The following is a 22906-nucleotide window of genomic DNA, read 5'->3' as shown; positions in this document are numbered from 1 at the left end:
GTTTAAGACGTGTAGTCTAGGGTTTTTACATAGAGTTGACAGATTTAAGGGGGGGAAAAAAAACAAAATTAGAGGGCACACGGTTAAATTTGAATTTCAGATAAACTCTAAACAACTTTCAAGTCCTAACTATTACATATTTAAGACTTGTTCTTCGGAAATTCAACAACTCGAAAGTGTCATAGAAAAGCCACAGTCTTTGATCCTTGGCCTGTGGAGCTATCACCAGGAGGTCACAGGAAGGCCCCACAGAAGCTCCCAGCACAGTGTCAACTATCAAGGAAGGAACTGGGTACAGGAGGCAGACAGCCATAGGGCTCCCCAAATTACCCAACAGTGACCCCAGCAGCCATGGCTCCCATGGCCACTCTCACTGCAAAAGAAGCTGGGAAGAAGTTGTTAGGACAGATTCTAACCAGTTACGAATCACTGCCCGGGGATGTTGCCAAGTTGAGGAAAGGTAGGGGGTGCGGAACACTTTTACTAAAGAAGGAGGAGGAAACAGATAAGCAACTGCAAGTATTTTGCAAGTATTACCACATTTTTTTTTCTGCTTCTCTGACTATAATTTTCTTGAGCTTAGATGAATGTAATTTGTTTTATCCAAACAGTTAAAAAAATTTTTTTAATATTTACTTATTTGACTGTGCCAGGTCTTAGTTCCAGCATGTGGGATCTTAAATTGTCATTGCAGCACACAGGGTCTTTAGTTGTTACATGTGGGATCTAGTTCCCAGACCAGGGCTCAAAACCTGGGCCCCCTATATTATGAGTGCAGAGTCTTAGCCACTGGGCCACCAGGGAAGTCCCAAGATTTTTCTTTTTTTTAGTATCAAAATCTAGATATGACTTTTCAAACTTTATTTCCTCAAATTTCTGAAATACTCTTCCCCACAGAGAATATTGTCACTGTTGATTGAGAAGCATCACACTTGACTTTCCCCATTTCAGCATGTGAAAATAGATGAGAGAGAGACTGTTCATCTTGGTGTGTGTGCCGGGGGTGGGGGGGGGAGGTGGGGGGGGGTGGGCAGTGCAACAGTAACAGACATTAAAAATGGAAACATTCAAATCATTTTGGGAAGAAGGAAATGTATTTGTTTACTTCTCTCAATGAGAAACAAATTGGGAATTTGAAATGAAGAATACTAGTATTTCATTTCCACTATGTGCTTTCACATTTAGTTACTCATCAAAGCAGTTAATGAGGGATTGGATTGGATTGGCCAAAAAGCTCCCCCAGGTTTTTCCATCAGATCTTATGGAAAAAAATCTGAACAAACTTTTTGGCCAAGCCTATATTTGTTTAGAAAGGCTAAAAGGAGCAAATCTGCTGAAGACTTCACTTTTCTGTGCATAAATAACCTCAATCCTTTTAGGTTGAATTTGCTGTAGGAAGGTTTTGTTGTGCTAAATGTTAAGCCCAGAGGAAGGAGTTTAGAAGAAGGCCTTGTGCATAGACTGTTATACTATAGGGTGATATTGAAGCCCAACAAGTTATCTTTTAAGGATACACTTGTGTAGTACATAGAATCTTAAGATGTTGGAGTAGTCTCAGCTGGTCTGATGCTCTGTATTTGAGTGTAGAAATTAGAACCAGAGCTGGTGACCTGCCCAACCCTATGCAGCTAGTTACTAGCAGGACCAGGGCCAGGCCATAATTCCTACAGTATACAAACATGCACACACACACACACACACATTTTCCATTTTAAAGCAAAAAATGGCAGAAAAATCTCTTGCTAGAGTATATCATCTCTCCATCTTTCCTTTGAAAGGTGCAAATTAAGGAGCTTGGAAAGGCAAAGGCTGTGTTAGGGGAAAGGGAAACTTTCTGTTATGGACAGTTGGAGCCTTGTCAAGGAGGCAAGCCAACTCATGAGGTTATCTGAGGGGCAAGGTGCAGTGTAGAGCTTATGTGAGCTCCATGGTGCTGTCTGCTGTTGCTGACCTTAGGTTTGTGGCTCCAGCTGTTCCTTCAACAACTGAAGCCATGGTGGAAACCTAGGATAAAGCACAGATATGGGAAAGGCAGAATAGGTGTTACACTCCACATCTGTGCACCCATAGAAGCAGATGAAAATTGCAATAGCAACTTTGGGGCCCTCATCAAAGTAGCATGACCTGTACATAAGAGCACATCAAAAACAGAATTTCTTACCAAAGTGAGCATAGTTGATGCATTCATGCCCACATGTCCAGAAACACATCATCAATGTGAAAGCAGAGGTTAAAATCACATGCTCCCTGGTAGCTTCCAGATCCTAGAGAAGTTAGATTGTCTTCTTCAAAATTAAAAAATGAGACTAGGGCTTCCTTGGTGGTCCATTGATTAAGACTGCATGCTTCTACTGCAAGGGGTGCTGAGTTTGATCCCTGATCGGGGAACTAAGACCTCACATGAGGGGCAGTACAGCCAGATAAGTAAATAAAGATTGACATTTAAACTCATACAAATAAATCCTTATTGACTCTTCTTCATGCCTGAACAGCAAGTTTGTAGAACTTACTGTTGTAACAATGGTTCTTAAACCTTAGTGTGTACCAGAATTCTTTGGAGGGCTTATGAAAAGCCCAGATTGCTGGTCCCCAACCCCAGAGTTTCTGGTTCCATTGGTTAGGGGTAGTGTACTAGAATCTGCATTTCTAACAAGTTCCCACATGATGTTGATATTGCTGACCCAGGGATCATGTGGAGTTACTGCTCTATAGCTGACAAATAGCAGCAGGCAGCCCAGGAGGACCCACACTGGCTGTTATTTAGACACCATCAACCTGAAATTATCACTACTGTCAGCCCTTAAAAGTATTACAGAATAACTCTTGTGTGAGTTACTGATTTTACTCACTCTTAGCTCCAAATTATCTCTTTTTTGCTGCTTCTGTGAAAATGAATCTGGGCGCTCTAAATAATTTTCTCTTGTCAAGTGGAACAATGTTAAGCTTTGTCAATAGGGGGCGCTGGAGAGCCGTTGCAGGAGAAAGATTTTGCTTTTAGCTTCCGCTGAATTAGGCTTCCCTGGTGGCTTAGACGGTTAAGAATCCGCCCGCAACGCGGGCGATGTTAGTTCGATCCCTGGGTTGGGAATATCCCCTGCAGGCGGGCATGGCAACCCATTCCAGTATTCTTGCCTGTGAATCCCCATGGACAGAGGAGCCTGGTGGGCTACAGCCCATGGGGGCGCAAAGAGTCGGACACGACTGAGCCTCTAAGCAGTGACTCTGCTACTGCTAAGTTACGTCAGTCGTGTCCGACTCTGTGCGACCCCGTAGACGACAGCCCACCAGGCTCCCCCGTCTCTGGGATTCTCCAGGCAAGAACACTGGAGTGGGTTGCCATTTCCTTCTCCAATGCAGGAAAGTGAAAGGGAAGTCGCTCAGTCGTGTCCAACTCCTAGCGACGCCATGGACTACAGCCTACCAGGCTCCTCCGTCAATGAGTGCCTCTGCTGAGACATCTGAGGAACAGTTTTTCCATGGCATCCTAGAGGCGGATTTACCCCAAATTCCTTTGAATGGATTGCCAGCAAATTTAGCCAACATTGCACCACAGCTACTTCCCTGACACTCTGAGCCTTGGTAATACCTTCTCCAGCGAGGTCTGGCTCTCATTAGTAATGGAGATGGGTGGGGGGCGGGAGGGGGCGGGGGGGGGGGGTGCTGTTGGGGGGTGGGAGTGCGTATGGTAAAGTCTCTTCCTTTGGTGTTCCTTCTCAGCCCTAGTGGTTGTAGGTGTTCCTTACCTCTATCTTCTTCAAAGTTCTGTTTACTCCTTAGCAGCCTTCCTTGTGTTTTATTTATAAAATGTTATCTCTTGCTGGTGTTTTATTTATAAAATATTATCATTAATTGTTTAATTATTATTTGTTTATATGTGTTATATATTTATCTTACACATTTTTATTTTACATACTTTTAAATATATGCTTTATATAAATATATATTTAAATACATGTTATATACTTATTTACAGCCATTTTGGTACATTTTCTATTTATTCTTTATTAAATTTCTATAAATATAATTATTTTAAAATTAATTATATTGATTTTTATGTAAAGAATTTATAAAATTCTTTATATCAAACTTTTCTTGTTCATATTAGTCTGGTTTTTCTTTCCTTATTGGACCCAGTGGATAGATACAACCAGTGGATATATTAATACTATTCAACTGACTTATACAAGATGAATTTGGGCAACTGTGGGGCTGCTTTTTTTCCTTTTTTTGCCTTTGTAATGTAAAGCGTAGGGAATATAGTCAGTAATATTATAATAAATTCGTATGGTGACAGTAACTAGGTTTATTATGGTTATCATTTTTGCAATGTATATAAATATTGAATCACTGTGTCATACACCTAAATCTAATACAGTATTGTGTGTCAATTATACTTCAATTTGTAAATGTCAAAACCCCCCACACTTTGACCAGTAAAAAGGGCCACAGCCTGCAATCTTATGATCTGTACCTTACCATCCTTTCTGTAACAGACTTTAAATGGATTCCCTAAGGATATCTTGGATATTCTCAATGTGACAGTAAAGTTTTTCATGCAGGAGGAGAGGCTCAGTTTTTTGAATCAGGCTTTCAGAAAAAATTTTTAAATATAACTTGTCTTTTTTAATAGATCTATCATCATAAGTCCAAAGGTTGCATTGGAGGACTTTCTTAAAACTTCAAAGTGACCATGATGAAACAATCTAAACAGGAAAAAAATATTTAACAGTGACGATGCTTATGTAAAAGTATGGTATTTATTTTACTGTATGGGTGTTCGGACTTCTATCTAGTGGCCTATAAATTTATAGAAATAACTAACATTCACTTAGTACCTACCATGTTTTAGGTATGATGTCAATTATTGTCAATAAAATTTTCCAAAACTAAGAAATAGGCCAAAGGGCTCCTGCATATCCTTTCAGAGTTATCTCAGCATTTTTCTAGCCAACCCACCCGGCCACCAAGGGTTAGCTAGTTTCCAGGAGTGTGTATCTTTGTTTGACTTGCTATTTTCTCTTGATTAGGACATTTTATTGATAAATTTCAGAAGAGTAGATGTTAACTTGTAGAAATTGATAGACAATATTTCTCAACCTCAGCACCTTTGGCACTGGGGGCCGGATATTTCTTTTTTGTTGGGGGCTGTCCTGTGCATTGAAGGATGTTTAAGACCATCCCTGCTCGCTCCCCACTGGATGCATACACACACACACACACACACACACACACACACACACACACCCAGCTATAACAACCAAAAATGTCTTTGCATGCGTGCATGCTCAGTTGCTTGGTCGTGTCCAACTCTTTGTGACCCCATGGACTATATAGCCCACTAGGCTTCTTTCAGACGTTGCCAAACATCCCCTAGAATGAGAAATTACCCCTAATTGAAAACAACTGCTGATTGTGAAGAAAATTAAATGTGTTTACTAGTGATGCGAGTTATTTTTCTGATAAAGAAGACAACCCCACATGTTATAGTTTTATTGCTGTGTACATTAACCAGTTTTGTATCTACATTAGCCATCTTATTCAACCTTTTTCTTTTAGCCACTATAAATACTTTGCTCTCTCCCATGTTCTTTAAACCATTTTGTCTGTTCTCTCTCAGTCATATGTGAAGTGAATCTTCTACACATGCTCACTTTATATTTGTATGAGAGTCACATTTTTAACTTTTGGAAAGTATATCTTGACAGTTTACCTTACATATATTACTTTATTTAATCTTCACAGCAACTATGTAAATCTGAGGCTTTGAAAGATAGCATAACTACCCAGTCACCGTGTTAACATTCTTTGGAACCAGATTTGGAGCCCAAGACTTCATGACCTTAAATGGTGAACCCCTGTGCTGCTGTGTATTACAAGGCTAGTCCTGAAACTCTGTGACCAAGCTTGCTATTGTTGCTGCACTTAGCTTGCAGCTAGACCTCCACAGCTCTTGGCCACCTAATCTATACACTATGAAAGGGCTCCATATGATGACAGACAGTAACCATGTATGAAAAACACATGTGATAATAGTAGCCATCACTTGTGGAGTGCTTACCATGTGCCAGGCATCATTCTAAACTTCCTGCATATATTACCTCATTTAAACCCAGTGGAAGAGTCTGTTGTTTTCCAGATGAAGAAACTGCAGCACAAGGAGGTAAAATAACTTGCTGAAGGCCATACAAGTTGTGGCAGAGCTAAATCCAAATTTGCTTTGCAATTTCATGCTCTTAACCACTACACTCTACCATAATAACAGGAATGCTTGACTACGCAATTGGTGGGACTGGAATAAGGGGGTTAAAGAATAAGACTTCACTGAAAATATCACTGTAATGGCAGAGAGTGAAGAGAAACTAAAGAGCCTCTTGACGAAGGTGAGAGAGGAGAGTGAAAAAGCTGGCTTAAAACTCAACAAGCAGAAAACTAAGATCATGGCATGTTGTCCCATCACTTCATGGCAAATAGAAGGGGGAAAAGTAGAAACAGTTACAGATTTTATTTTCTTGGGCTCCAAAATCACTGCAGATAGTGACTGCAACCATGAAATTAAAAGATGCTTGTTCCTTGGAAGGAGAGCTATGACAAACCTAGGAGAGCTATAGAGGTATATGTCTATACCTTTAGACAGTCTATAAAAAAGCAGAGACATCACTTTGCTGATGAAGGTCCATATAATCAAAACTATGGTTTTTTCTAGTAGTCATGTGTGGACGTGAATTAGACCATAAAGAAGGCTGCTGCTGCTGCTGCTAAGTCGCTTCGGTCGTGTCCGACTCTTTGCGACCCCATAGACGGCAGCCCACCAGGCTCCCCCATCTCTGGGATTCTCCAGGGAAGAACACTGGAGTAGGTTGCCATTTCCTTCTCCAATGCATGAAAGGAAAAGTGAAAGTGAAGTCGCTCAGTCATATCTGACTCTTAGCAACCCCACGGACTGCAGCCTACCAGGCTCCTCCGTGCATGAGATTTTTCCAGGCGAGAGTACTGGAGTGGGTTGCCATCGCCTTCTCCAAAGAAGGCTGAGCACCTACGAATTGATGCTTTCAAATTGTGGTCCTGGTGAAGACTCTTGAGAGTCCCTTGAACTGCAAGATCAAACCAGTCAACCCTAAAGGAAATCAATCCTGAATATTCATTGGAGGGTCTGATGCTGAAGCTCCAGTACTTTGGCCACCTGATGCGAAGAACTGACTCATTTGAAAAGACCATGATGCTAGGAAAGATTGAAGGCAGGAGGAGAAGGGGATGAAAGAGAATGAGATGGTTAGATGGTATCACCAACTCAATGGACATGAATTCAACCAAATTCCAGAAGATAGTGAAGGACAGAGGAGCCTGGTGTGTTGCAGTCCATGGGGTCACAAAGAGTCAGACATGACTGACTGAACAACAACAACGACTGGCTGAGTGTCCTGTAAGCCAGGATATGTAGGGTATGTAAGAGGAGAGAACCTCCAGATTTCTATTTGATGTGGTCCTTACTGAAGCAAAGGCTGTACAGAGCTTAGAAAAGGAGCTATGATCACCTTGACAATACTGAATGGAGGACATTTTGCTTAGCTATACAGATGCTAAAAATAACAGATTTATTTGATGAGAGACTTGATATCTATTTTTGATAATCTCAGGTATTTTTATTATGTATTGCTTTTAATAAGCCATAAACAATATGGAAATGTAATTGCATACTTGTATAGTATAAGAGGAGTTAGAGGTTTGAGGTCATTAGAAATAGAGATGATGTTTACCTCTTGAAAATTATTTAACTCAAACACATGTAGGCGCACAAAGTACATTTTATCTTTCATGCCACCTATCCTTCCACACCCGTGAAAGTTAGGCCAAACTTAAGAAATATTACCCAACTAGACAACAAAGGAAAATGAGATGCCAAGATGCTATTTGTGGCCACTCAAGTTGTCTAGTTTGGAGACAGATTTTTAATAAAAATAAAACAAAGGTACACCTTCCTAGAAAATGGAATTTATTTCAGTACAAACTGTGAATTAGTTATCTTTTTTACTTCAATATATTTTCCTTTGCCTTTCTTTTTTTCTTTCCAATAGGCTTGTAATAAAGTGGTTGCCAAAAAGAAGAAAACAAAAAAACAGTACTTAGGGCACTGTAAGTCTGGGTCTGCAATTATTGGGTCCTCTGTATTTTGGGAGTCCCAATCTACCATAAGATGAAGGTTAAGTCAAGGGCATAGCCTGTGGAGAAAGTAGCATCAGTGGTTGGTGAGACTGGAAAAGGAAGCAGCCAAGTGGAAAGCACATAGGACTGGTGGAGGAAAACCTGGCTTCTCCTTCTGGCTCTAATGCTTGGCTGTGGGCACATCATTTAACATCTCTGAGCCCAAGGAAGCTAAACCTCCCTCAAAACTGAAATGACTAATATTGACCTCATGGCATTTGGTTAAAAAGGTTATGAATATAAAATGCTTAGTCAAATGCCTGGCACTTGGTGGGTGTTCACTATTATTAGCTCTATCTTTCAGATTCCATCCTACAAACCTAAGGTTATTCTTAAGATCAAATAAAATGTTATGAAATCATCCAAGAAACTCTAAAGGAATCTGCAAATGTCAAAGATATTAAAGACTTAGTAAGACAGATCTAAGTCTATCATCACAGTTAGAGGTGAGTCACATATACCCCTTGAGGTTTTTAAAATTCTTATTTTTCACCTTCAAGCCTTCCAATTTTAATCATTTTTACCCTATACAAAATGAACAGGTATGTTGGAACATATGGTATATTTGCTCTAGGACCTAAAGCACTGTGTAAGGATGGTCCTCAGCCTTTGGAACAATAGATATCCCACCTATAATGGTCCCCCTCCTCCCACTCAAAGACAGCTTCATCCCAGCTGTAAAATTGTATAATACCACGTCAGCCTTGTTCTCTTGGATTGCTTGATCTGGGGAAAACCAGCAAACAAATTGTGAGAAGACTCAAGCAGTCCTGTGCAAAAAACCTGCGTGGCAAAACGAGGACCACCTACGTACAAGTAGCCAGAGACAGATTGGCAGCCATGTAACTGAGCCACCTTGGAAGTGGGTCCTCCAACCCCAGTCAAGCCTCTAGATGACTGAAAGCCAGCTGACACCTTGATTTCAATTTCATGAGAGATGCTGAGGCAGAACCACCAGTTAGGCCACCTCCATCAAATCCTGATCCACAGGAAACTGTACAAGGTAAGTGTGTTTTAAACTGCTAAGATCTGAATTGGTTAATTTGATGTGCAGCATTAGATAATAATTCACAACTCACTCCAGCTGTTGGCTGAGACTGATTGAGTTACATTTCTGCTGCTTCTGATCAAATAAACTTTGTGTAAAACACCTTCTGTACCAGAATCACTTGGGACAGGTCACGAACATCTATAGCTTTTTAAACCTCTATGGATAACCTTATGTGCAGTCCAGTTAAAAATGTCTGTTTGATTGGGAAGTAGACATATTTAACATGTAATCATACCACACTGGATTCAAGTGACCTAAACTCCTTTCTTCCCTCCATGATGCATTTTGAGGGTTAGGACCAGTTTTTAGGTCAATGGAAGCTCAGGTAGATTTCTCCAACATTAGGAAAATCTGAGGTTTTTTTCCCTCTAAACTAATGTAGAAATGAGCAGAAAAGATTCACCTTCACTGCTTTCTGCTTGAATTTCCATTTTGGCTTCACCATTCCAGGCTAAGACCAGAGGCAGCTTCTTTGAAATATTCCTCCTGGCCATGGGACGGTGGCTTCCATCACAACTTGGGGTCACCTTTGCCCCTGACTCAAACATATTAACTCTTTCCTGCAATATTTCATAAATATTTGTCAAGGATGTATGAAAATTCCTTTTAAACCAAAGAACATGAGGGCTGTGATGAGATGTTGACTTCTCTCTCACTCATAGATGCAGACCAAAGATGCTGCATTTCCAAACCTGAAACTTAAAAACAGGAGTAAATAAGTAGTTGGAGATCTCTTTCTCCCCCTGTCTCCGTATCTTTGTATCACGAACATGCAAACAACCTCTTATAGCAGCCATACACACCAGCAAATTACTTAAAAAAGAACATCTCATTAGGGAATCTGGATTACAAAGATCTTGGCCCAATTGATAATGGAGTCACCCATCTACCTGATATCCTAATATCCTAGTAATTACCCTCACTTCCTCTCTCACCTCGCTTCACTCATGGAAACAACCCCCCAGCTCCTATTCATTTTATTTTGGAAATCGCATATTCAGACCTTCACCCCCATCCTGACAGTCACAGCCTTTGTTCAAACAACCTTCATAGCCTGCCTAGGCTATTACAACAGCCCTTTAAGGGGGACCTGACAACAACCTTCCTTCTCTTTTATTTATTCTGCACCTCACTGCCAGAGTTATCTTTCAAAACTGTAAATTGTATCATGCCATTCCCTTGATTAAAAACATGCCATTGACCTCATGTACTCCCCAATATGCTGCACTGGGGAGGGCTCGTCACTTCTGTGGTATTCCTGCCAAAAAGGCAAAGCCTCAATCTAAACATGGGTTAAGCCCAGTTGAGGGTCATTTCATAAAACAAACGGTCAATACTTTTCCAAAGTGTCAAGATCATGAGAAGAAAAGAAAGATTGAGGAGCTGTGACAGACTGGAGAAGACAAGGGTGACATGATGAGTAAACATAATGCCACATCCTGGGTTGAATTCCGGACCAGTGGAAGGACACTAGTGAAAAAACTGGTGATATGCATCTAAATTCTGTAGTTAATGGTACTGTACCAATTTCTTAGTTTTGATCACTGTAGAATGCTTACGCAAGATGTTCACATGAGAGGAAGTTGGATAGAGGGAATATGATAACTCTCTGTACCACTCCAGTAACTTTTACAAAGTAAAAACTTATTTCAGAAAGTAGATGGAAAAGAGACCAGAAAGAAAAATTATATACTATTACAACAAATTCCAGTCCACTATATTTCTTTGGAAGGAATGATGCTAAAGCTGAAACTCCAGTACTTTGGCCACTTCATGCAAAGAGTTGAGTCATTGGAAAAGACTCTGATGCTGGGAGGGATTGGGGACAGGAGGAGAAGGGGACGACAGAGGATGAGATGGCTGGATGGCATCACTGACTCGATGGATGTGAGTCTGAGTGAACTCCGGGAGTTGGTGATGGACAGGGAGGCCTGGCGTGCTGCGATTCATGGGGTCGCAAAGAGTAGGACACGACTGAGCGACTGATCTGATCTGATATAAGCTTACTAGAGAAGGTGAGAGGGATAGATGGAAAGAAGAAAGGGAAAAAGAAAGAGACACAGAAAATGAATGTGTGTTTGGCAGGCAGGTGCCTGGGATGAGATGTGAGTTTGTAAGATCTCCTACTGGTTCCTCATGTACACATAGAGTATGAACACCCCACAGTGCTGGATGTGGCTCACTCTAGAAAATACAGCCCCTAGATGCAAGCCAGTTGCTTCATCTAGTCCTCAGCTGAAGAAACAGTGATCTGTTTCAACAGTAGAGGAAAAACTGACTGTGGTCTTGAATGTGCAGCTGCTAAGTCACTTCAGTCGTGTCCAACTCTGTGCGACCCCATAGATGGCAGCCCACCAGGCTCCCCTATTCATGGGATTCTCCAGGCAAGAACACTGCAGTGGGTTGCCATTTCCTTCTCCAATGCATGAAAGTGAAAAGTGAAAGTGAAAGTGAAGTCGCTCAGTCGTGTCCAATTCTTAGCGACCCCTATAGCCTGCCAGGCTCCTCTGTCCATGGGATTTTCCAGGCAAGAGTACTGGAGTGGGGTGCCATTGCCTTCTCCGTGAATGTGCAGAGACTCTCCCAATTTCCATCTGCCCCTCCTTTAGAAATAAAAATCCTGGTTTTCAGGCTGAAGCATTGTCACCCAGCTAAAAGAAATTTAGGAGATTATTTATTTGGAGAAAGAGTATAATGTGGCAGTGAAAACCAGTCCTTGGTGTCCATCACATAGAGCAAAATCAAATATAGCTGTATGACCTCAAGCAAGTCATTGTCTATGTTGAGGCTTAGTCACCTTGTCTATAAAATAAATAAAATGATAATCCTACTTTATAAATTTGCTGTGAAGATTAAATTTTCAACCCATGCAAATGCTTTAGATTTAGTATAGTAATCTGGCCCAAGATATGTGTTCATTAAATATTGTTATTTTTATTTATTATTTAAATCTTAGTTATTTAGAGAAAATATCTAAAATTTATTGTGATGGAAAGTTAGTGAAAAGACATTCATGTATATCTCTAGTTGCATGCACCATTAATCTAGTAGTGCCTCCTAGACTATACTCCTTCAGGACAATCTCTGTATTCTATCCACCAAATCACTGGATCTCTTCAGGTTCGTAAAATAAGGAATCCATCCTCTGCTCTAGTGACCAGAGAAGGGGAGCCGGAAGGGAAAGTGAATCTCTTTGCCTGAATGCTAATGTGAGTCCCATCCGCCATCAAAAGATCACTTCACCTCATGCACTTTTCATCTTTCCTCTTCATCTATGTATAATTGATACTCCCAGTTGAATAGTCCTAATTACTAAGATTGTATAAATAAGCTTTTTTTAAACAGCTGAAAGTTATAAATAAGAACTTCAGAATTCTTCTCTATCTGTATATGTATACCACATCTCCTTTATCTATTCATCCACTGAAGAATACTTAGGTGGTTTCTATATCTTGACTATTGTGAATAATGCTGCTATGAACATGGAAGTGCAGGTATCTCTTCGATACTGTTCTCATTACCTTTGGTGGGGTGTGAGGAGGTATTTCAACCATATTATGTGAATTAGGATATCAGTAAGTAAATTTCCAATAAGATTTTGTGACTGTAAAAAAAAATCATTTAACAAATCATGACCATTAAACTTCATATGCTTATTTTATCATTTAATTTTTTCATATGGAAACACATATAATGGTGGAGGTGGGTTCCATAATCTTTCAGTACTTAGAGTCTCTAGTAGTCTTTATCCAGGCTACCGAAAGACACTGTAAGGCTAAGAAAGCAAGCTTGTGGAACAGTGGTATTGGGAGAAAGAGAAACCCACTTCTTTTAAAATAAATTTCTGTTAGTAATATCTTTGTAACTCTAGCTACAACCTTTACCTTCAACTTTGATTCTCCTTTTATTCATCCCCTATATTTGATTTAGTCTTTTCTTCCTTTGAAAATAAGATTTAGATTTACCTTAGTCTCTTCCCTTCACTATTACTGTGTAGCATAAATTTTTATCATGCCATTTTAGGATTATTTAAACAATTTCCTTTTCTGGTCTTTCTCACAATAGTTTAGCTGCTGGCTCTTATCTGATTAATTGTTCTATAATACCACTTTTACCATATCATTCTACTGCCTCAGAATCTAAAATGAATCACCACTGCCTAGTGACTCATTCAATCTCTTCTCTCTGACTTTGAAAGGTTCTAATAATTTTATAGCACCTGAATTAACAAAATTTGTTTCCCTCTGTTTCTTCATATGGATTATAATCAGACCGGTCTTTGATTTCCTTTCCACCTTGTTCATGTTGTTATTCCCCAACTATGCCAAAGATTGTTATACTTTCATGTCCAGAAGTGTTTTTACCTTTTTGAACATCACTCAGAATTTCCTTTGGGAATCATCAAGCTCTTACCTTTGGTCCATAGGTTTGCATGTGGGTGGACATGTGACCCAAGCGTGGCCAGTCAAAAGACCATGATCCTTTGGTCACAGCAATCAATTCAATAAAGAACACATGACCCAAGCTGGTCCAACTTGAGCCTTACCTAGGAACTTTTAGAAAAAAAATAGTGCTTGACAAAGCCAGGAAATAGCAACTAACATATTCCTGATGACATAATTGAGCTTTTAGATCTACCTTGCCTGATCTCCTTGGTAATAAGAAACAATAATTTTTTTTTCTGTCTTGACTGAAACCAGTTTGAATTGGTTTGTAAAGAGTACTCCTACCTCTTTGCCTCTTCAAGTTACACTTATACTTTAAGATCTAGCTCTCATGTCACTTGCAAGCTGTTCTTCCCTTTCCTTAACTCCCATTGTACCTTACTTAATCTAGGAAATGGCAACCCACTCCAGTATTCTTGCCCATGGACAGGGGAGCCTGGAGAGTTGCAGTCTGTGGGGTTGCAAAGAGTCAGACATGACTTAGCAACTTAATGAACAGCAACAAATCTATTTGTTTAACACTAAATCATCTCAACTGTTTAATATTTTCTAGTTTTACTTCCTCACTGGACCATAACCTTGAATGCTTGGAGCATAAATTACATTTCTCTTGTGTTCACAACACTTAAGAATTTTTTATACTTAAGATGCAAAACTGGTAAATTTTCGGATATGTTATTCTTCTTTAGGATGCCAATGGTTAGAATTTCAAGAATAAATGAAAACTGGGCAAATTGTTGCTAATCAGGGCCTCTTTTGGTAATTCTGTTCTCACCTTACTGATTTAAAAATAAATATGATAAGAAAGAAGGGGAAATGATATCAGTGACTGTGTTATGGAGTCACATTTTGCACCACCTCCTGAAGATATATTTTGGGGTCTCTGGAAGGGCCTGATGACAGTTCCCTGTTTTAAAATGTAGGCTTTATTATTATTCAGGTATGGTGAGACCAAGAGTTCAGGAGACAGCTACCATTGACAGGATGGCTTTTTACTTACAGTCTTCAGGAGGAAGGGTGCATTTCACCACACAGGACCACAATGGGAGCACTAGGTCCAATCGTGAGATGGAGGGGTGGGGGGAGCAGGGGCACAGGGCTTTCTTGTGGTTTTCACAGGAAAGGCAAGGCAGGGTAAGCAGTCTTAGGACTAGCTAGTTTGAATAATTTTGGCAGGTCTGCTGTGTAGGGTCTGCCGTCAGTCATCTGGTACATGTAGCTGGGTTGATTAGGACAGGGGAATATTGACTTACTGTGTGAGAGTTTGATAAAGAAGGTGGTTTAAAACAGAAACAGACTCATAGACTTAGAGAACAAACTTTTGGTTGCCAAGGGGGAAGAGTTGGGGGGAGGGAGAGTTAGGCAGTTTGGGATTGACATGTACATACTGCTATATTTAAAGTAAATAACCATCAAGGACTGACTGTATTAAAAGAAAAAATTGAGAAGGGTTGAGAGAATGTTGTAGATGAGATGAGATTGGCCATGTGTTGATAATTCTTGAAGCTAATTGATGGATTCATGGGGAATTATTACACTGCGTGTATTATTTTGCATGTTTGAAATTTTCCATAATAAAAAAGCTTTTTAAAAAAAGATGGTTGAAGGAATGAAATGGGTTCTGGATTGGTCAGTTTGTATATGCAAGGTTCAGGAGAGTTGTTAGCTATTGGATGATTAGCTAGCCTTGAGAGGGACAGCATTAAGAACACAGAATATAAGGGGTGGGCAAGGACCTGCTACACCCTAGAAGGCCAGTGCCCCAGGGGCCACTGCTGGGATCTCCCACCTTGAGCTCCACTGACCTGAATTATTGGGGTGAGCCTCTCTCATGGAACCCTTTGAGGATTCTACTGCCCCCCTTTTTGATTATGGTTATGTAACAAACAAAAAATGTCATTCCAATTGTATTTTACAAATTGCAGAACTGAAGATACAGAGGAATGCCACCCAGTGAGCTAGGCATAGACTCCAAATGCCTTGATTCCCATTCTTTTGCTCTGGAGGTATGTGCCTACATTGTTTAGTAGCTAAGTCATGTCTGACATTTTTGTGACCCCATGGACTATAGCCCACCAGGCTTCTCTGTCCATGGGATTTCTCAGGCAAGAATACTATAGTGGGTTGTCATTTCCTTCCCCAGGGGATCTTCCTGACCCAGGGATGGAGCCTGCATCTCCTGCATTGGCAGGTGAATTCTTCATCACTGAGCCAGCAGGGAGGTCCCTGTGCCTACACTGGGTGGTAGAGGTAAAGTTGCTAAGTCATGTCCAACTCTGGTGACCACACGGACTGTAGCCTACTAGTCCTCTCTGTCCATGAGATAAGACAAAGGAGTGGCAAATAGTAAACACAGTTTCTTTTCTGTTACTCATGCCATAAAATCCTTCCCGGTTGGAAAAGCTGTCCTGGTCCAATACTGCTATGACTACACAAGTAAGTCTGACTAATTCTGGATGGAGTTAGAGTGTCCATTTGACCCTTGTGTAATGACATATTATCCAAGGTAGGCTTTAATCAGTAAAAAGGGGGAAAATTGAACCACCATCGGCCTCTATTTTGTCTTACTGCTCAATTGTTCTAAATCCAAGCGGGAAAGAGGAGAATGTACTAACTGTATTGCCATTAATTACTTTCTCCATTTTTCCACATCATCTTGTAGACCTCAGATATTATCTCTAGATCATTCTGTTAGGTAGACAGAATAGGGAAAAGGAGTCCAAAATGGCAGTGGCTAAAAGACAAGGCAGGTCTGAGGACCAGAGTGAAGACTTCAGGCAGAACAAACAGAACAAACAGCACTCCTGGCTAAGCCCAATTTGCATAGGGCAGGCCCAGGTGGAGGAAAAAACATATAAAAGAAGGAGCCAAAGCGCTTTCTCTCGGACTCTCTCCTCCTTGTATGAGCTCTTTCTCTCTCTCTCTCTCTCTCTCTCACTCTCTCACTCTCTCACTCTCTCTCTCTCTCTCTCCTGCTATCTTCTAAATAAAATAGAGCTGTAACACTGATTTGCCTAAGAGCTATAACACGATTTGTCCAAGACCCAAGATCTGTGACGCGCCAAGGGCTTTAATGTCCCTCGCTCCAAATCTTTGTTGTGATGAGACAAAGAACCAAGGAACATACACTCGCATGACAATTCTCTTTTTTTTTTTTAACTATTCAACTTTCAAAATATTGTTGTAGATGGTTTATTAGTTGACTATACACATACAAGTTTATTAAGTAAAATGAATGATACTGTATTTTTTTGTGACAACATAATAAAAAAGTATAACTTGACATAGAAAATCCAGCCAGTCATCAGTTTTTTTAAATAAAGTTTTATTGGAACACAGTCAGACCTATTCCTTTACATGTTCTGTGTAGTTGCCTGGATGCTGTAACAGTGGAGTTGAGTAACAGTGAACGGCTATGACCTGCAAAGCTGAAAATATTTACTATCTGATTCCACAGAAGTTTGTCAACACTTACTGTATATATGCTTCAAGATTGCCTACACTGTGCCAGACACAGCACTAGAAGAGGAGAAGTATGTGACTGAAATCACTGCCAGGGAACTACATATTATTTTAGCAACTAATTACAAACAAGTGTGAGGTGCTTAGTAACAGAGGAAGGGGAGCTCAGAGATCATAGGGGAAGGAGTGGCTCTCTGTAGGATGATAGGTGCAGGATGGGTGGGGACTCATGGGACGTGACTGGAAAGACTCCCAGTGGCCCACAGGAAAAGGATGTTAGACTTTATTCAATAGGAAGTGGAACATCACTGAGGAATTTGAATCAGAAGAGCAACATAATCAATTCACTTTTGAAAAAGAAAACAATTTACTGAGAGAAAAATCATCTAAAGTCTCTAATATATCTGGGCACTCTCATATATGAGGGCAATCTGGAGGCTAGCAGATTAAATTAGGGAGTGTTGCAATAGACTAAATTATTGACCTAGGCCAAGTCCAGCCCCAAATAACTTTTATGTAAGTCTATATATTGGCAAGTAAAGTACATACCAGAATTCATTTGGCATACAGCATAGAGTTCATAAAGGAAGCTAAAGCCAGACATTAATTATACATACATAGTTATTTATACTTAGAGTGTAAGTTATACTTACACAACCTTTATGCTATGCTAAATCACTTCAGTCGTGTCCGACTCTGTGTGACCCCATAGACGGCAGCCCACCAGGCTTCCCCGTCCCTGGGATCCTCCAGGCAAGAACACTGGAGTGGGTTGCCATTTCCTTCTCCAATGCATGAAAGTGAAAAGAGAAAGTGAAGTCGCTCAGTCATGTCCGACTCTTAGCGACCCCATGGACTGCAGCCTACAGGGCTCCTCCATCCATGGGATTTTCCAGGCAAGAGTACTGGAGTGGGGTGCCATTGCCTTCATGAAGATAAAGGTATTATTGAAACTGTTTACCTCAGATTGGGACTTGAACCCACGTGGCTGGGACTCAAACCTGGCCAAAACCCAGTTTGGGACTCTAATCCACATGGCTGGGACAAAAACCCAATCAAAACCTAGTTTCAGGACCTAATGAAGCTCAGGTACTGATGTCTCATTGCAGAAAGAATTCAGTGAGAAACAAAATGAAAGATAAGAAATGGATTTATTTAGAGAGAAACACACTCCGCAGACTAAGTGTGGGCCATCGCAGAGGGTGAGCGCAGCAGCCCGGAAATGTGGCATTGTTAGCTTTTATGGGCTGGGTAATTTCACGGAGGATTATTCTAACTATCTTGGGGAAGGGGTAGAGATTTCCAGGAGTGGGGCCATGGCCTACTTTTTGGTCTTTTGGCCAGTTCCAGTTGACCTTGAAACTGTCAGGGTGCCTCTGGGTATGTCATTTAGCTTGCTGATTGAAGATCAAGGTTTAGTCTGAAGTTGACTTGTCTGTCCTCTGGGACCCATTTGATTCTTATCGGTTTATGTTGTGTCCTTGGGCTATGTTCTTCTTTCAAAAGTTGAGCCCTGATCCCTTCCCTCCTGTTTCAGTATTAGTTGCCTTCCTAGCAGCAAACTACCCCCATCCCCACCTAGCTTAGACTATAAGACTTTCTTACTGATAAGAGAAAAGAGAGGCCTGATAGGTTTAGGCCAAGATCAAAAATCCTGATTATATTTCAGGATTATAAAGATAATATTAATTAGTTGAAATCTGTCCAGATAATTCTGTCTTTTGTCTATTATTAGTTTAGAAATGGGAATGTGAAGCACTTTGGGAATTCTGCTGGGTGGGTCCCAGGAAAGTGTCCCTATTGTAGAAAAGAGATATACATGGGAGGAAACAGGTTTTGTTAAATTTGCAGTATATGAGTGTGATGCTTGGAACTGTGGCAACCATCTGATGATTGTGAGGAATTAAGCTGGCATGTTGAAATAGCAGAGCCCCAGGACAGAAAGAACTGGGTTGATAATGTGGCTAACTCAATCTGGAGCTGATGTACCTTTGGAACATCATGTTATTTTAGATAGTAAATGTCATTATTACTTAAGCTAGTTTTGGTTGGGTGTTCTGTTCATATCACTGAGAGCAGTCTAATGTAGACACCTAATGTAGGCTCTTAGAGAGAAAGATACAAGAGACTTTTATCTGTCTTAAGTAAAAGCATTCATATGTGTATGTGTGTATGTTCTGTGTTGTTTCTAAAACAGTGCTTTTCAAATTTTAATGTACCTATGAAACACCAGGGAATATTGCTTAAATGCAAATTCAATAGGTGAGCCTGAAATACTGCATTTCTAAGAGGCTCCTAGGATTTGTCCACAGTGCTGTAATAGGGTTCACACCTTTGAGTAAATGTAGACCACAACTATACTTTATTAAAGGTTAGATAGATGGAAAACTTACAAATGACTAATAGAATTTTTAAAGGGAGAGCCATGAATCAGGATGAGGTACAACAGTGACTGCTAATTCAAATAGATTAGTCCAATGTGTGTGAGTACCTACTATGCTAAGTTGCTTCAGTCCTGTCCAACTCTTTGCGACCCTATGGACTGTAGCCCACCAAGCTCCTCTGTTCATAGTATTCTTCAGGCAAGAATAGTGGAGTGGGTTGCTGTTTCCTTCTCCAGGGAATCTTCCCAACCAGAGATCAAATCTGCATCTCTTATATCTCCTGCATTGGCAGGCGGGTTCTTTACCACCAGCACCATGGGAGATTAGTCCAATAATATTACTTAGTAATTTCAGAAAAGGAAAGGGGTATATAGGTGGTGAAACCAGGACAAGATTTTAGAGACTACCTCTACAGAGAAAAAGGAAAGAGTAGAACGTGTCTTTCTTAATTGTAGCAGGTGCTCAGACAAAGCACAAATCCATGGTACTAGCAGGGCTTTCAGATGACTTTTATAGGCCTTTTGGCTGAAAATACTGTGGTACTCCTCCCTTCACTACCATAGGCAATCTAAACTACCACCACCGAAATAATCTGTAAAATAAGTGTAAGGAAGCCCAAATTTTTATTTTCCCCCCGTCATTACTACTTTGACACGTTTTTCTTTTTGCGGGGAGTAATAGATGTATTACTCTTCTTAAATTTTGAAAGGAGTATATTTGCTCGACTGGTACCTTACACATATGCATCGGCATGCCAAGAAGGTCACTTGGCCCAAGATTTATGGATGGGGAAGCACAGAGTAATGTCAATTTAATTATTTTTTTAACTTGAAATGTTCTCAACAATGACAACAAAAAATAAATGATTTAGAGCTTAGAGAATGTGAAAACTTCTTTATAGGGACTACTTTAGTGCTTCTGGAAAAAAATAGTGACTCCTAGCAGTATGGTGGATAATCTATGACTTATTCTGAGTAATAGTTTGAGTTAGTTTGAAATTAACTATTAAGAGCATTAAACTATGTGTATATGAAGACTGCAACTGGAAGTGGCTCTTGTGATTAAAATATAAAGATTCACTTAAAGTACAAAGAAATTATTTACAGTAGTCATATCTTTAGTTCCATTATTTAAAGACAAATCATGGTATCTTTAGCCTAAATCCAGGTGTTATTAATAGAACAAAGAAAACAGAAGCAAAACTAGCTAGTTCTGAGTGGAAGACAGTACTCAAAAAGAGCAGACTTACTGGAGGGATTCCAAGGAGAAACTGTAAATCCTAGAATGATGATGATTATAAGTAGACTCTGATATTAAGAGTCTACTTAAAGTTTCTACCTGCTTTTCCCTTTTTCCATGAGGTCCTTAGATCAATAGCAGCTTGAATCTTTGTTTATAAAAACAAGATATTTAAACATTAAAGAGTAGGAAAGAGTTTCTCTGCATAAGCATATTTCTTGAAAAATCTAGTCTCTCATTTTTCATCAGCAACATATACATATCTTTTCTTGCCCACCTCGAATGTCAAATTGCTGTAAACAATTATTTGTGGGACTTCCCTGGTGATCCAGTGGTTAAGAATCTGTGCTTCATATCCAGGGTTACTGAAGTCTCACAAGCTGTGAGCAAAATGATGATAATAATTAAAAAAAAAAAAACACAAGTATTTACAATGTTATTTGCAAAAGTTAAAAAAAAAGTCTTCATGAAACTTATTTAGAAAAAATAAGATCAACTTGAGTTGAGGCAGTAAATCCAGGGATTAAATGTTTTTTTTAGCTTTGTCCACTTCCTTTCAGATCTGGGCTTTACCATTTAGGAACTATATGACTTTGATAGTGTTACTTAAAGTCTTTAAATTACAGTGTTTTCATCTGTTAAAAAGCCAGGAATGATGATACTACTGCAAGTACTAAGTTAAAGGCAATGATGTAGGTAGTGTTCAACACAGTGCCTAGCACTTGTAAATTCTTTCATTCATTCCATAAACTGGTTTTAGAAAATCTTCATGAGACAGATATTGTGCTGGATGTTTGGGAATATGGGCTTGAACAAAACACATATGCCTCTTACCCTCAAAGAACTTAAGAGTCTGACAGGGAAAGCATCTGGTTAAAAGGTAAACCAACATAATATACAAGCACAGACTTTCAGTGAAATATCCACTTGGGGAATGTGAGACAAATACAAATATCAGTTCAGTTCAGTTCAGTCACTCAGTAGTGTCTGACTCTTTGTGACCCCATGGACTGCAGCACGCCAGGCCTCCCTGTCCATCACCAACTCCCAGAATTTACTCAAACTCATGTCCATTGAGTAGGATGTCATCCAATCATCTCATCCTCTCTCATCCCCCTCTCCTCTCCCCTTCAATTTTTTCCCAGCATCAGCATCTTTTCAAATAAGTCAGCTCTTCACAGCAGGTGGCCAAAGTACTGGAGTTTCAGCTTCAACATCAGTCGTTCAAATGAACGTTCAGGACTGAGTTCCTTTAGGATGGACTGGTTATGATTAATAGGTGAATAGGCTTGTTTATTTCTAAGTCTTTATTTACAAACATTTATTTATTATAGACTCAACATTCAAAAAACTAAGATCATGGCAACTGATCCTATCACTTCATGGCAAATAGATGGGGAAAATGTGGAAACAGTGTCAGATTTCATTTTCTTGGGCTCCAAAATCAATGCAGACAGTGACTGCAGCCATGAAATTTAAAAATGCTTGCTCTTTGGAAGAATAGCTATGACAAACCTAGATAGTATATTAAAAACCAGAGACATCACTTTTCCAACAAAGGTCTGTATAGTCAAAGCTATGGTTTTTCCAGTAGTCATGTATGGATGTGAGAGTTGGACCATAAAGAAGGCTGAGCACTGAAGAACTAACACTTTCCAATTGTGGTGCTGGAGAAGACTCTTGATAGTCCCTTGGACAGCAAGGATATCAAACCAGTCAATCCTAAAGGAAGTCAACCCTGAATATTCATTGGAAGGACTGATGCTGAAGCTGAAGCTCTAATACTTTGGCTACCTGATGTGAAGAACTGACTCATTGGAAAAGACCCTGATGCTGGGAAAGATTGAAGGTGGGAGAAGGAGAGGACCGAGGATGAGATGGTTGAATGGCATCACTGACTCAATGGACATGAATTTGAGCAAGCTCAGGAAGATAGTGATGGACAGAGAAGACTGGTGCGCTGTAGTTCATGGGGCTGAAAAGAGTTGGACATGACTTAGTGACTGAACAACAACAAATTCATTATACAACAACCTTGAGAATAACGAAGGAATAACTTTGTTGGTGGGCTTCCAAGGTGCAAAGTGGTAAAGAATCCACGTGCCACTGGAGGAGATGCTGGTTCA

This window comes from Bubalus bubalis, chromosome 3, assembly GCF_019923935.1.
Source record: "Bubalus bubalis isolate 160015118507 breed Murrah chromosome 3, NDDB_SH_1, whole genome shotgun sequence".
In the NCBI taxonomy this organism is placed as follows: domain Eukaryota; kingdom Metazoa; phylum Chordata; class Mammalia; order Artiodactyla; family Bovidae; genus Bubalus; species Bubalus bubalis.
This window is presented reverse-complemented; position numbering follows the sequence as displayed.